General features: G+C 46.2%; 1 long non-coding RNA gene across 1 annotated transcript; it reads left to right on the top strand.

The window, feature by feature from the left end:
* Positions 1-1169: 1169 nt before the first annotated feature.
* Positions 1170-5854, top strand: LOC125987326 (uncharacterized). The gene is made up of 3 exons (XR_007487981.2): positions 1170-2014; positions 5147-5210; positions 5299-5854. It is a non-coding gene; the product is annotated as an uncharacterized lncRNA (long non-coding RNA).
* Positions 5855-15787: the final 9933 nt, after the last annotated feature.

The raw sequence follows: 15787 nt of genomic DNA, 5'->3' as shown, positions 1-15787 counted from the left end.
CCATCCTTGCTGCAGCCGCTGCGTCGGATATGAAAAGTCTCCACACCCCTGTTTGAATCCTATTTTTTATTATTTTAAAAAATATTTGAAAACCCAGTTACAAGAGGGTGTGCACACTTGTGCAAACACATTTCTTTTTTTTCTTTTTTTTTTACACGAAGTTTTTTAATTTGTGAAAGAGCAAACCTCTGTACGGCGTTAAAATGTCCCACATCGTATTTTATTTCACAACTCATGGTGCACTACTCAAGTGTCGCCACAAGACGGCGATCGTGAACCATCTTGTCGCTGTGCTCCACATATTTACAGCGAGTGTGATGTAAAGGTTGCAAGAAGTTTAAGAACCATTGTCTCTGCGGTTCTTTCATTTCAGAGCTGATTTATCCCACAAGTGTGTCTCCTGCCGGAACAATGTTGGCTGAGAATGGGACACAAAAAGGAGACCCCCCCCCCCCCCCATAACTCATGACATGCACATGCAGTGAATAGCCATTGTAAAAACAAACAGTGTGGGTTTAACAAGCCTCAGTGTCTTTAAGTTAAATCCAAAATAGCGGACTTCTTCAGACTTTTTGTGGGTCTTACGTCTAGTCGCCCAACTTTCATGTTACTAAGTGAAACCCGTTTGCAAGAGCTGAATTTTCTACATAATCCAGTTGACCCTGGGTGGGTGCAATGTGATTTTTTTTTTTCAACATCTCTTCTAATGGATGGCATTTGTGCAGGTCTGCATGTAATATCCACCAGGAGACTATGCGACAGTACCAAACAAGGGGATTAGCATGACCTGCTTTACAACCTAACGTAAACAATGGCTTCTTCTCGTTTCTGTTACCTGACCACTCACCCACTCGTCAGCTCAATCTGCTTTTTGAAAGTAATGTGGTGCTAAAATCAGAATGCGTTGCGTCAGATTTGCCTTGTGTTAACTACATTTTGGGTTAACGATTAAACAAAATTTGTTTCGCTAGCAGTCCTGCACAATTAAATGACAATTATCTACCAGGGCTGAATTGATGCAGACACAAAGCTGTTCATTTGTGTCTGTCGCTATTTATTAGTTTTCTGCAAGAGTTATCATTCTGCTAGCTTTATTTAGCTACAAGTGAGGTAAAACATAAGGAATGTCTTTTGTAGGTTATCTATGAAAAAGGCTTGATTTTGACGGGACTCTTGCATTTGCAATCTAACTTCCTCTAACAGAAAGAAAATCTGCAAATTTACTACCTCTCTATATGTGAAAGCTTTTACTTTATGATGTGATTAGACCATTGCAACGAGTGCTCTCTAATATGGAACAGAACTCAAGTGTGGGAGCTTGTAGGCCTGCTTGTTTCATAGCTTGCTCTCTCCCTCTCTTTTTGCCCTTGTTTCACAAGCTCTCTCGACCATTGAGTCAAGGCGGGAGTTTACAGGAACAGCGGGCCTTGTCACACGGGCGGAGTGACACAGGAATGTATTGTATGCGTGTTGGAAAGACAGGACAGCTGGGCCCAAAGTAGTACCCCAAGTTGCCCAAAGCTTGCTTAAGATAACCCTAGCATGTTACAGTAGGTGTTTAATAAAAAGCACTACGCGAAATGCGAATTTCTTTGACGATAAAAACGGGGTAATAGTTTAGGGTTATAAAAAACACAAGCGCATTCACGAGCCGCGCAAGGATACTGAAGGTTGCCAGCGAGTGCTTCGGTTAGCTGAAAGCACACAGTAAATTGAAGGCTGAGGAGGCAACGAAAACCCGGACTGGATTTTGATTTTAATCTCACTTTAAACGACGAGAAAACACTTAAAAATGTATCTATAGGGCTCCATGATGGGCAAATGACGCGAAAGTTAAGCATAATACCCCACCAGCGAACAATAGTGTCTGTTTTTGAAGGCTTTTGGTACTAAAATATCCATTTTGTGTGTCTGAGGCAGGGAACGAACGGTTGGTGTACTCTGACCTCCAGACTGCAGTTGTATCATGGAGGAGTACAACTGGTTGTACTGGAGCCCTGCAGGCAGCGTGAAGGTCAGTCTTCATCCACTAGTCATCTTACACTTAAATACACGGACTGTGGCAATGCATATCTATAAATTTACACATTATTTAACATTAAGATGTCCCCCCCCCCCCTCCTTGATTTGAAATGCCCTGATTGACTGTAGTGGAAAGTAACTTAAGTACAGTACAAATAGAGCCTTGAGATTGAGTGACTTGACTGATTGGCGTGAACTCACTTCACGACAACAGTTAGACAGCAGTTACCTAAGGTCATCCAATTAGTGGAAAAGTCACTACAGCCATCTGCAGAACAACAAGGAAATATTTATTTGGAAAGCGAGATGTTGAATTTGAAGGCCACACAGTTTTATTTCCAGCGAGTAATTCCACAAAAATGAATTCCAATACACGTCGGCTCGATAATACCAATTCTCGACCCTGACGATCACATCATTTTGACACAAAGTGCTGCCACAAGGATTGGTGGTGAAGGGGTATCGGGCGGGCTAGATTCACCCCCTCCCTTGAAAGCCCAGCTGTCAGTGGTTACATAATAGAGGAGCCTTGTTGCGCTCGCCAGACGGCTTTGTGTTCCTGTCACTGGATGCGATTGTGGGCCCAGATTAAGCGGCGGGTGAGAAGGCGCAGTTAAGGGCTTCCTACCTGATCTCCAGCAGAGAGAGTCAGAACAAACTGAATCAGAGGCCTGCGCCGAGCTTTAATGCGGCCCGGCAAGTCGGCGTATTGTTGCCTCCTTTGTGCTTTGATGTGCACTGCTGCTTGCTGGTGTTTTATGTAGTGGCCCAAAGAAGACCTCCAAGGGGGACCAGCAAGTGAGCATCCAGGATTAAATGTGGTTTTGGACACACTTTTTGAGCTCACGTTTTCTACCACTTAACCCTGTTTAGGTCTTTGGTAAAACCTGGTTTATGCCAGATGATTTTGGCCTGATGCAAAATTAAGTATCGGTGCTTGGTATCGGAAGTCTCCACGAGTTCCTGAACCCACAAATAAGGCCAGCTATCCATCCCTAGACCAAACAATCCTCCCCCACCCCCAGTCAATGAGTTGCCATGCTTATTCATCAGGATTTCACTCGTCCCTGATCCTAAGACCATAAAAGTCATGGTGTGGATGCTAGGCGGGTATGCGTGGGAGTTGGAGGCTGGGTGGGGCGAGTGGTGGTGGAACCATTTATTGAAGAGGGATCTGATTTCCCCAGGGCTTGTTCTGATAATTCAGTGTATTATAGCCCTGTTTACCCCAAAAAATAAGGGTGGGGGGGGTAGTTCAACAAGGTTCCCGGTGGCGCTCCCCCCTAAGAGCCAGTTCCATCGGGGTTCCTCCTCCATCCTGTGATCCATACCAGCTTTTCTGTCTCTCTTGCTCTAGCCGCTTATAACTGAGAGCCAAGCCTTACATTAAATCTGTGTTTCTGCATAACCAACGTTGTATGCCCCCCCCACCACCACCTCTCCCCATCCTTGTCCCCTTCTCCAGTCTGCCGGGCCCTCTTTCGCCTCGCTCTCTGCAGCTAGTCCCTCACTATCAGCCCAATATTTCCAGCGTGACAACAAATAAATGCTGCATGTAGGGGGATATTGTATGGTTTTAAAAAAGCTTATTATGCAAAGCGCTTTGCCGGCACCCCTTTCCAAGCTACAGGTGCGTTTAGTTAGTTTCAGTCAAATATAAAACCTCATTTTTACAGTCTTTAAAATAATTGAGTAAAATGCTATTCCTGCCTCCCCTCCTCCCTTTTGCCATTTCCTCGTAGCCTTAATTTGTCACCGTCTCAGTGAGGATTGTGTTTTGTCTCACGAGGGATACGGAAATCTCTCAAAGAGGCATTGAGCCAAATCCTCTCGAAAGCAACGTTATAGTAAACAAAACAAACAAAAAAACATTCATTGGAGCTTTAGAAAATGAGCAGGAGGCATCTGGAATTGTTTTCCTTCCATTTACGAGCTGCTGTTTTGGTTAGCAATAGTGTTTCCATCGATGATACAAAGTGAGGTAAAACCTGACACCGATGAGACACGACCATACTTGTTGAGGCGTCGCCACTTCATGGAAATTGTTCCTCCAGGGTGGTTGCGAAGAGCAGGTGGAGGGCCGGGGGCGGGGTCTCTGCCCGTGGTTTAAATTGCAAAAAAACAAACTTATTATCAAGACTCCAAGGGGGAGCCCGTTGATAGAGGCCTGCAAGGAGGCCCGCCCTTAATTACCGGCCTGGAGGCTTTTGAGGGGACAACGTGATGATAGGGCTGTAAAGGTGGAGCTGGGGGTCAGATTTCAAGATGTAGGCTGCTAGCGTTTCACGCTAGCCGCTACTTAAGAGTTGTAACATTAGCTTGTGGCTAGTGTTTTGGCAGCGCGTCACCTTTTTTCCAAGCCGTTATCATGATGAGATTAAGCGGCAACATGGACCGCAGAGTCAAAAGGAAGATGTGCCTATATGACTTTCCAGTTTTCTCCATCTGTTGCCGGAGGAGCCGATCAAAACACAAGCGCTCCCTCTGAATATGAAACGCGCCTTTGGACCATTTTAGGATTTGGATCAAGCGACGAGGAGGGTATATTTGAACCTGCCGGGCAGGGCTGCTGCCAAATGGGGCATTTTTATGAAAGGCTGGCGCGGGCCTTGTCGAAGCGACGGTTGGCAGTGCCCATGCGGCAGCACCAAAGCCAGCTTTTCGGTTGGCGCTCATCTCAGTAGTAGTCAGAGTTGAAACTTAGCATTCATTAGCAAACAGCTCTCAGGTCTGAGAGGTGCCAAATGTTGTCAACATGTTCACTTGGAATTAGCAACGTAAGCTATGTCAAAGCAACCCTGACAATTCTCAGGCAGCGGCGACCAGTTTTCGTGGCTGAAAGAGACCATTCGTTGCGTTACCTTTCATCCCCCCTGTGCAAAAAAAAAAAAGAGCAAGCGTCCTTGCAGAGTGGACTGCGCCTCGCTCTGGAGAGCTCTTAACCTCGTCTCGTATGCCTCCATTCACATGCACGCCGCTTCCTTTTTCTTTGCCTTTCTTCAAAATGAAAATAAGAAACCACAGGAATCAAAAGACCTGAGAATCAATTCACACAAACCAATAAAAAACAAAAAAAAACCTGGATGTGTGCTATCGGTTTTTATTTGAAAGCTTGTCTTCTTAGCACACTGAGGTCCTGACATGACAACATTGCGAGGACTTCATCAATTTGGACCGAGAGGACGCAGGTAAGACGCAGCCTAAAAAAGATTTTTCATTTCACAAACAGTTTTGTTTTCAACATCCCCTGCTGTAATGTTTTTTGTTTTTTTTTAGATGAGTGCAAAGGAACAGCGCCAACAAGTGCAACAGCGGTCAGAATTATTCTGGTTCATTTTTATAATATTTTTGTTAGCTGCAATTTTAAACGTCATTCGACACACACACGCACACACACAGCGTCTTGCAAAGAGTCGATTGGCCATTGCACTTTGCTAAGTGGCACTTCCTTCCTCTACACACTCCAGACGACGTGTTGAACGGCTGCATGGCAACCATCTGGACAGGATCCAACTGTTGTGTTTTGGTGTGTGTGTGTTTGGGGGCAGGTCAAGCTTGGTTTAAGATTCCCGCTGATGTTTGAGGTGAGGGTGATGGCGGAGCCTTAGTGGCCATCAATTGTGAAATTGTGTACGCTAGTGTCAGAGTGTGTGTGTTTGAATTCAACCACATTCTTTTTAGGAAATTCCGCAGCCCATTATTGGGTTGTCCTGGTGATTGAAATACTTTTTTCCTGCCTCCCAAAGTTTGAATCCCAAAGAAAGCCAATTAATACATTCGGAGTCTTCAGTGATGACTTGTCACTAAAATAAACATTTTTAAATGTCCTAAATGTGCAGTGAAGGTCAGTAAACATTAGATTTTTTTTCCCAATCAGATTTCAGCCTCTATCTAATCTGCTCACAGTCTTCAGAATCTTTAATTAATCCATCATATGTCATATTCACCCTCACAGGGACCAGAGGTCTTGATGACATCAGCAATTATCAATCCTCTGATTGGTCGATCAGACCAAATCTGTACAACCAACTTTGACATGCAAAACAGCGATCTAGTAACTTTGCTCGTGAGTATAATTTATTGTAATTTTTTTGCTATGTTATGAATTTCTTACATGCAGTTATATTGCATTTTTGTCTACAAGTTTTTGTAATTGCCTAGTAATAGTGATGGCACTAAAAAGTGGATAAAGTCCTCGCTGAAGGAAGCATGGAGCAAATGCTCCGTCCGCAACTGGCCGCCTCAAAGGCCATCGACGGCCCACGGGCCGCAGATTGCCCACCTATGTTAAATGATTACAAGAGGAAGGGGCGCTTGGATGAGGCCCAAGCGGCTGGCTGCCTTGGTGACGGCCGCGGGTGATGCATCACACTCACCGAGGGTGGCTTGCTGGCGACTGAGTAAACACTCTTAAATCATCCGCTATCCCCCCACCACTGTCACCTCTGCCACTCCCACAACACACACACATATATTGCCACCAGTGGCGTTGGGCCAAGTTCTTACCAAAATGTAACATTTCAAATACAGCATCCCTAGGCATTTAAATTACATTAATCGGGTCTGGGATTTGTTGGCCAGCCAAAACATCAGATTACAAATCTTAATAGGCCTACTTTACATTTCCCAGCCAATGAGGTGCAGTCAAGCCAATTAAGAAACTCAAGCCACATCAAAATCACGTTACGGTTTGTGATGGCTATAACTAAATAATATCATTAAAGTATAAAGACGTACGATTATGATGACGTGGGCCGTAAAACTGAAACAGCGTACTGTTAGGTTACGGATTCTAGTTATTGATCTGACTCCAAATTGCGATCAACACTTAACACATAAATTGCTATGTCCTAATCCACACACTGGCGCACCTAACAATTTTGCGAGTTCGTTCTGTCAAAGAGAAGACCAGTAGATCAATCAGACCAAATTTACCAATTATTTATTCCTGACAAAGCGCACTAATACAGGCCTGGGTCCCGGGTCCCTCACACTAAAACTCGTGCGTTTTTGTGACCACCAAAAGACGACACATTCTTCCGGGTTGCCCAGTTTTAAAGAAACACAATATGAATATTAAAGCATGCAAAATATTGTGAGATGATTGGTCGATGGCCATCTCCTCCCCGGTCCAGGTGTCGCTGAGGTCAGACAGTTGGGTTTTTCCCTCGAAGGCCGGTCTCATAGACGTGCTGTTGTTCTTGTTCCTAACCGACCTTGAGATGGTCTCCTCCGGTACTCCCTATCCGGGCCTATTCCACAACACTTTGAAGAAAACAAGTTCATGCAGTTTGTCTGCACATTCCTCGCCCCCCACCAATCCACACGAGCACTCTAATACTAGATATTAATATGATTATAAGTTTAACGCAACCTTAAAACATATGTTTGCAAACTGCCGAAAGCACATTTTCCTTTATTCCCTCTCATGACCTCATTTATGAGGTCATCACCCGTTACTTTAGCAAACAGCTACCAGCGCGCTGTCGATCCTTCCTTCCCCCCGCTGCTCATGTTGAGTCACCAGGGCATATTGGCCCATCGGTGGCAACGGGCCGACGGTTTTCTCGATCAACCGGACAGTGAGTGACCTAATACATGGAATACAACAACAATCGCGTAAAATCATAATTGTAATAAAAATAGCTACAGCAACAAGCACAGACATGATGAGGCCTTTCCAGCTTCCGAACGTTTTCATCCAATCAGACCAAATATCGGTGTGTACGCCTGAATGATCTTTCATCTTTTTGTTCAGTGTCCTTAGTCCTTCCAACGCCCTGGTCAGTCGGCCTCCTGGTGCCGTGTTGTTTGGGATGAAAGTACAACATGCATCACCAAACATTCCACACACACCATGTTCCTTAGCCAATAGCATGTCCAACGCAATTCTATTTTGGAACGCCATTAACGACGTTGCAGCCAATTGTTCATGAACTGCGGCAAATGATTCAGCTGTATAATTACCCAGTCGTTGGACATTGTAATGAACGTAATTAATACGGTCTACATTTTTACTGGGGGTGATCCATAGGAAGATACTTTCGAATCCCGAGGACACTTGATTAACGAGTTTATACTTATCTGGCACACCCCGGGGCACTCCTATAGTGTCAATATATGTTGGATGGTCGTCGCTCAACCACGGGGGCAAAATGTCTCTTTTGGCTTGCTTCAGGAGCCCCGCCAGTGGGGACTCCAGGTTCCAATTGAGATTCTGTATTTCAATGGGGACAACCACCACAGGCATTATCAACGACACGAGGGCACAGATACCTGATGCATTCTTCGGCAAGCGATCCTATAATTTGTCATCTCCACACCACAACCAGATGTCACTGGTCTTCCTCTGCTCCTTCCATCATTGCTGGGTGAATTCTGGCATGTCCTGTTAAAGCTTGAAAGCAAGTGAATTTGGAAAAAAAATTTGTATATCACAATTACAAATTGAAACCTACTCACCCATTTCTATTTTACCACTCTCCCCCTTTGACACATTCACCCAATGTGTCATTACGTATCAAAAGGAACCTGCAAAGCGTCCCCTCTCATCACCACACTCATTGTAGCCAGGCCCGCGGAACCTCTAGTTACCATCTGGGCCCCGGGACCATCACCCCAAGTCCTTGAAACTTGACTGTCCACCACACACACTCGGCAACACAAACAAAAATCATCGCACTCCTGTCAGTGAGCTTATAGCCCGGCTGACAGCGGACATTTGTACACACAAAAACAGACATCAAGTATCAAAATTAAAACAGTCATAAAATGAATCCTGGCGCCCGCGGATCATGTCCTGAAAACCACGTCATCAACAAGTTCATCATAAAAACCAAAAGGGCAAGGGTTAACATATTCTTGTAAATCCAACACAAACTTTCCACGAATGCAATCGACAACCTGCAAGAATGAAAACAAGTTACGCAAGCAACGCGCAATCCGTTCCTTGGCTGGTGGCTGATGCTGCAAAAAAAAAAATAAAAAATCAAGTCACACAGAAAAACAAAGCAGAGCGTGCTATTGTCGCAAACACGTTCAAGCGTCAAACAATTGGTCACTGTCCACCTAGTCCGTCACCCCGTCGGGTGAGCTCAAAGTCGTCACACGTCAAATCGTCCAAAGTCTTGCTGTTCGATACTAGTTCTGTCTTGTCTGACCATATCACTGAAATGGGCCTTCTCCATCACACCGTTTTGTTGTCGATGGTGCCCCTGATTTGATCATTGAGCCATGGTTCCGGTCAGAACTCATCATTTACCAGTTCCAGACCCTCCAGTCTGTACCACCCCTTCAGGTGAGAGGAATTTTATCCTCAATTGCAAACACATCACCCCAACTTCAGACCTCTCTGGCCAATCATACTGCGCACACACAGTCATAGATGATCACATGCGCACACACCCATCCACACACTCGCAGACACACACATCCGTCTCTATCACTCAGCTCTCCTCCCACACTAAGCAAAGTTAGTATGTTAGTGTGCAGGCAAACATTGACTCCTAATAGTAACTCTTCACATTTGGACATACTTGTCAACATGACCTATTGTAAAATCTCCAATTCAATTTTCCATAAACTCGCCCATCAGATTCATCGCAAATTGTCATATATGTCTATCTGGGGGGGAGACGACTGTGGGACCCGCGTGTCAGGGGAGCCTCCATAACCTCAGATTGCTCCTACAAACTCGATCTCTATTAATTATCCTAATTAAATTCAATAAAGATGGGTCCGACTATTCCCTCTGGATTTTTACATCATCATTTGGCTCTCCCCCTTTTTCCTGTTGTCTAGCTCAAATATGTTTCTCAGTCTGCTTCTCTTTATTGCCCCTCTTGGCGAGTCTAACTCGCCCCTTTTTCTCTTCCTAAAAATCCTGCCTGTCACACCATCCAGCACCTCTCCCTAGAATGGGCAGTTTTTAATGTAATTTACGTCATTGCTGTCCAGATCTTCTATCCTCAATCTCCCTTGCTGTCAATCCCTGTTAAAATGCCAAAATGCCCCTGTTTCTCTTGACCGAATCCACTTTAGTCCAAATGTCCTATTCTAAAATGTATCTAACTCGACTTCTACTTCTTAAGCCTGACGAGCCAAAATATCAGATCTCGCTCTTGTTTCTTACCGTTTTAGCCTATTTGTTTTATCCAAATCTGTTCAATCTCTGACTATGATGCTTTTCTCTGTAGCTCTACGCATTCTTCAATTTTTATCAAATCTCCTCAGTTCTGTCAAACTTAGTGCACAATGAAGCTCCTGTCCACCTTGACCCAAGCTTCACCCAGTTTGGTAACGCCACAGCAAGGAGTGCGATTTGACCGTCGGACACTTCCAACACCCCTGCGTCCCAGAGGCCACACAGAGTGTCTTCCATGCCTTGGTCCGCCTCTTTCGGCCAACGATATTGAGGCCGTTTGATAGGCTGCGTCTCATCCATTTGGAGATCAATAGGGGCCACCTAATGACAAAACCCGACATCAAATGGACTCTGGGACCACAGTGTGTCGGGCAAGGCCGCCAGCATTACTTCAGCGTCCTCATGATCAGTTAACTCCCTACCGTGTGTGCGGGACACCAACATCATCTCCAGCAATCCTGTGTCTGCCATGGGTTGTTTAATTTGGTATGCATTCTGAGACTCAGACCAGTACAAATTAGGAATGTGAGTTTTCCGCCAATCAGTCTGTTGCAACAACTGCTTGACCATTGAGCCCAATTGTCTGGCCTCGTGTCCTGGGGCAAGAGCCAGCGAAATGTGTGGCACCCCTTTCTCTGTCATTTTGAACCACTGCATTTGTTCATATGTCAATTCAGTTGCCGCTGCGACTCCCTCTTTACCAATCAAAATGCACGATGAAGTTAAATCCCACATGTGCCCTTCAATTTCTTCAAACAAATCCCGATATACATCATCACTTTTTCGGTCATAAAATAGAGTGCAATGCAAAGGATCAACAGGTGGGTGGTATGGCGCCAGTGAGCAGATCCAGGCTTCCACAGTAGGTAGGTCGAGAACACACCGCCACCAGCAGGGGTCTCTGGCTCCAGCCTGGCCCAGTAGATGGTTGCAGTTTCTGCTTCTGCCGGTAGGGGCGCCATCAGCCACTGACCATGTTGTTGTAGCTGCTGTGAGCACTGGATGCTGATGCCATCTGGAAATTGAATAATCACTCCCTCTGGCCCACACAGAATTCTGGCTTGAACGGCTGACAGCAAGTCCCTTCCCATCAAATTGATCGGAGTGTCTGTGGAATGGATGTATTTGTACCACAGTCTACACCCTGTCCGGGTGATCACAGTTTCAAGTGGTTTGGTAAAAGGCAGAGTACGTGGTTGTCCCGAGAAGCCGACTAAAGTTGTTGTTTTCTTTGACAGTGAGGATACAGGAAGGGCAGTGTTTATTGATGAATAAGTTGCTCCTGTGTCCACCAGCATCTTCACAGGTTTTTCTTTCCACTGTCACATGAAGCATTGGCTCCGCCGGGCCACTGCTTTCCTGGCTCCCTGGGCAGCCCTATTCAAATTGTCCACACCAGAGATCATCATGTTGGTAGTACTGACCTCCGTGCGTTTGTGGGCGGGTGGCTCCGCGCGGTCGATACTGTGGGCATTCTTTTGCCCAGTGGTCGGTTTCGCCGCAGATGAAACATGCGTTGGGCGAATGGGGTTTGTATGCTGCCCTCCCCGGGTAAGCAGGTGCACTCCCTCTGTATCCGCCCCGGAACTGGCCCCTTCCGCGCCCCACCACCTGAAGAGCCTGTGACATTTGCATTTCCTTTTTCTGTGATTTAGACTGTTTAGCTTCACCATGCATTTTTGCCAACTGTAATTTCAACAACTGTTTAGATAATGCGTCTGTCTCGTTTTCAACTTTAGCTTGTGACTCAGTGAACATTCTGCAGTGATGCAAAAGATGACGTTTAAATCGTTCTTCGGCACAAACCAGAATGTCAGGATCTGACATTAGCTGCTTCTTCACATCTGGCGGAAGTCCATCCAGCAGCGCCGTTCGGAAGAGCACCTCTGCCTCGTGCGTGAGAGCCGGATGTCGACCTGTGGTTTCAATCCAACTCTCCACACATGTTACATAATGTTGTGCAGGTGACATTTTCACATCATAAGGAAACATAGTGGGGGCCAGATCGGTGGGTTGTGGGAAAGTCAATTTAATGTTTTCAAACAGGGGCGCTGCTACTTGTGGCAAGGGCACCTCCCTCCCCAGTCTCGCTGTGCCTGCTGCTTCCTCAGTTGCCTGCAGTTGCACCAGGGAGCATGCTCCTGCCAACATCTGGCGCATGTCACCGAGTGTACAGCTCTGCCCACTCATCAGAGCCAAAAATTTGTTCAGCCACACCTTGCCTCCTCTGTGAAGTGGGGGCATATTTTCCATTATCGTGGTCACATCACGGAGCACCATGGGCTCGTAGTGCTGACCGCCCGATGTGGTCACCAGCGGACACATCAATTCATTTTTCTGCACCTCGGCCTGTGTCATCTGTCCCTGACCACTCCGCAAATTATATTTTCTCCGTGTCTCTCTCTCTCTCTCTCTCTGTTGCCCATTTTAACATCTGCGCTTCCTGTCTACGCTGCTCATCGGCTTGATCAATTTTCTTTTTTAGCTCCTCATTCTCGGCAGTAAGTCTATGCCAGCTTTCTCCTTTTGTCACATTGGACGGTTGAGGGCTCGGACCGGGGGTGGAGGTGTCCACGCGGGATGTGTCCACGCGGGATGTGTCCCCCTCCCGGGCCCGTCGCCTCTCTTTATTTACTGCTTGTTCAATCAACTGTACAATACTCTGATCCGCCCTTTCGCCTTCGCCCTCGACATCCACTACCATCCTACCACCCAACGTCACCACCGGATCCATTACTCCGGGGTCGCCGTACGGCGGCGGTCCAACATAGCTCACTCCGAGTTTCGAGGCACTCGGGTGTGTCACATCATGCAAAGATGGATAAATGCCCTTGTATTCATTTCTTTCCTTGTCTATTTTCACCGCTTTCTCTACCCTTCTTTCTCATGCTCTTGTTAGCCTGCCATTGTCCAAATCAAAAATGTTTTTTTCTTTTAACTGTCTTTCTTTTGAACCTCTAAATCGCTCGTGTTGCTAACCTAACCTAACCTAACCTTAAAGAAAGGACAAACAGATTACTCCCAATAGCTCCTCATTATTTACGAGTTAGCCCCCCTTTCTTGAACATTCTCTGATCCATGCCGTCTTCCTCCTCACACTGTGTGGATGCAGCACACAGGGTGTGCACATAAACGCACACACCGAGCGCGCACACAACCGCACGTACACACACACACACACACACACGCATACGCACGCACGCACAATCCATCTCTCATGTAGCTTCTTTGCCACTTTCTATCGGTCAATACCACTCACAATTTGCGCTTCCACATCAGCATATACATTCCTTCAATCTCACTGCTTCAAACATTCACTGAGAAACTCACACTGTCCCTGCCCCGCCCGGGCTATAGCACCCCCCGTGCGAGAGGGTCGCGGCATCAATGTTGACTGGTTACAGGCTGGCCATTTCCTGCAACAATCATGATGCCGGCCCACCGCCCGCGCGAGCATAGCACAGGCCCACGCGTACAGCCCAGACCCGCGACTACGCGCGAGTGCAGGCTCGCCCATCAGTCTCAACCTCTCAAAGGGCAGGCCAACTTTGCTGTTGCGCCTTTCATCATGTTCACATTCGACATCTTTCAATGTCTTCTACACAACATTTGTTGTCTCTTATTCTCATCCTATCAAGCCACCGTTCTAGTAACTTTCTGTCACACACCTTAATTTCTCTACTGCCACACCTTGCTCATCTTAGTTTCTCTAACCAACTTAACTTAAACACACCATTCTTCCATAGAACAAACATCACTCACACACACTCATATACACACCCACTCATGAGGATCCTCTGCGCGCACACTCTCTCTCCCCCCAATTTGGTTCATTTTGGATGTTTTAGCGGTCTGATCTCTCACAGGAGGAACTGTTACCACCGGATATTTTTTGAGGAGGCCTCACTTCCCCTCGGGGATCTCTTTATTAACCCCAGCTATTTGAATACGATCGTCACCGCACCCTTGTCCGCCACGACGAAGCACTAGGTCCCTGACCTATCAGTAGTACGCGTAAGTCCCTGACTTTACCGTACACGTTACACACGTAAGTTCCAAACTTATTCACCGTATGTATCTTAACTTCATGCACACCTTATTTGATCTGAACGACAGTCTCCTCTTAAATTTCCTCTTTCAATTTGCAGCATTTCGACTTATAGTAACAGGTATTCTGCTTACCTTATCGGTGATGAGCTCAGGGTTTAGGAAACGTCGTACCAGCTCAACGTTGTGCGCTTATTCCAAACGGTTCGCCGACCGGGAGACAGTGTCCCTGACACTGTCCGGTGTCTTGGCTAAAGACCACGAGTTGTCAATTACCCTTCTCTTGACATCACGTCGGGGTCACCAAGAAATTGTTAGGTTACGGATTCTAGTTATTGATCTGACTCCAAATTGCGATCAACACTTAACACATAAATTGCTATGTCCTAATCCACACACTGGCGCACCTAACAATTTTGCGAGTTCGTTCTGTCAAAGAGAAGACCAGTAGATCAATCAGACCAAATTTACCAATTATTTATTCCTGACAAAGCGCACTAATACAGGCCTGGGTCCCGGGTCCCTCACACTAAAACTCGTGCGTTTTTGTGACCACCAAAAGACGACACATTCTTCCGGGTTGCCCAGTTTTAAAGAAACACAATATGAATATTAAAGCATGCAAAATATTGTGAGATGATTGGTCGATGGCCATCTCCTCCCCGGTCCAGGTGTCGCTGAGGTCAGACAGTTGGGTTTTTCCCTCGAAGGCCGGTCTCATAGACGTGCTGTTGTTCTTGTTCCTAACCGACCTTGAGATGGTCTCCTCCGGTACTCCCTATCCGGGCCTATTCCACAACACTTTGAAGAAAACAAGTTCATGCAGTTTGTCTGCACATTCCTCGCCCCCCACCAATCCACACGAGCACTCTAATACTAGATATTAATATGATTATAAGTTTAACGCAACCTTAAAACATATGTTTGCAAACTGCCGAAAGCACATTTTCCTTTAGTACGTACTTGGAAGCGCTTTCCTTTCGTTAGCATTCCAGGTCATATCAGTTTGAAGAATCATCATGTCTATTAATTGTGTGTGTGTGTGTGTGTGTGTGGGGGGGGGGGGGGGTCCTCGTGCTCCCCATTAAGCTTGTCCAGACTTGGCAGAACGAGAACAGCATGGAAACTGAGAACTAGATTCAGAACAAGGACACAGAGAGCACATTGCAGAGATGAGCCAACGTGAACATGACGAGTCAATGCGCCCCCATAATAATAAACAGCAAGTTTATGCTAAAAGAAAACACTCCGGCTCTCCCTCCCTCCCCCTCCCTCCCTCATAGCCTTGTCTCTTCTGATAAAACGCACACACACTCCTCCCCTAGCCTATATACAGCAGCAGAATTGAACACCCCCCTCCCTTGCACCCTGCACACTCTCTTTTATTAAACCCCTTGCAAAATTTGCTTTTTCGTCCCTGAAACTCACACAAATGTTTGTGTGCAAACTAGCAAATGTTGATTTCACTGGAGGAGTGAACTGTGAGAGGCGAGCGCTCTGCATTGAAGAGAGAAAAAGGGCTGAAGCAGAGCCTGCTCGCCTTGCCTTGCTTGCTTCCCATCCCCCACGTTCACA

The sequence above is a fragment of the Syngnathus scovelli genome, chromosome 19, assembly GCF_024217435.2.
Source record: "Syngnathus scovelli strain Florida chromosome 19, RoL_Ssco_1.2, whole genome shotgun sequence".
Classification (NCBI taxonomy): domain Eukaryota; kingdom Metazoa; phylum Chordata; class Actinopteri; order Syngnathiformes; family Syngnathidae; genus Syngnathus; species Syngnathus scovelli.
The sequence above is the reverse complement of the archived record's forward strand: the minus strand, read 5'-3'. Positions and strand labels throughout refer to the sequence as shown.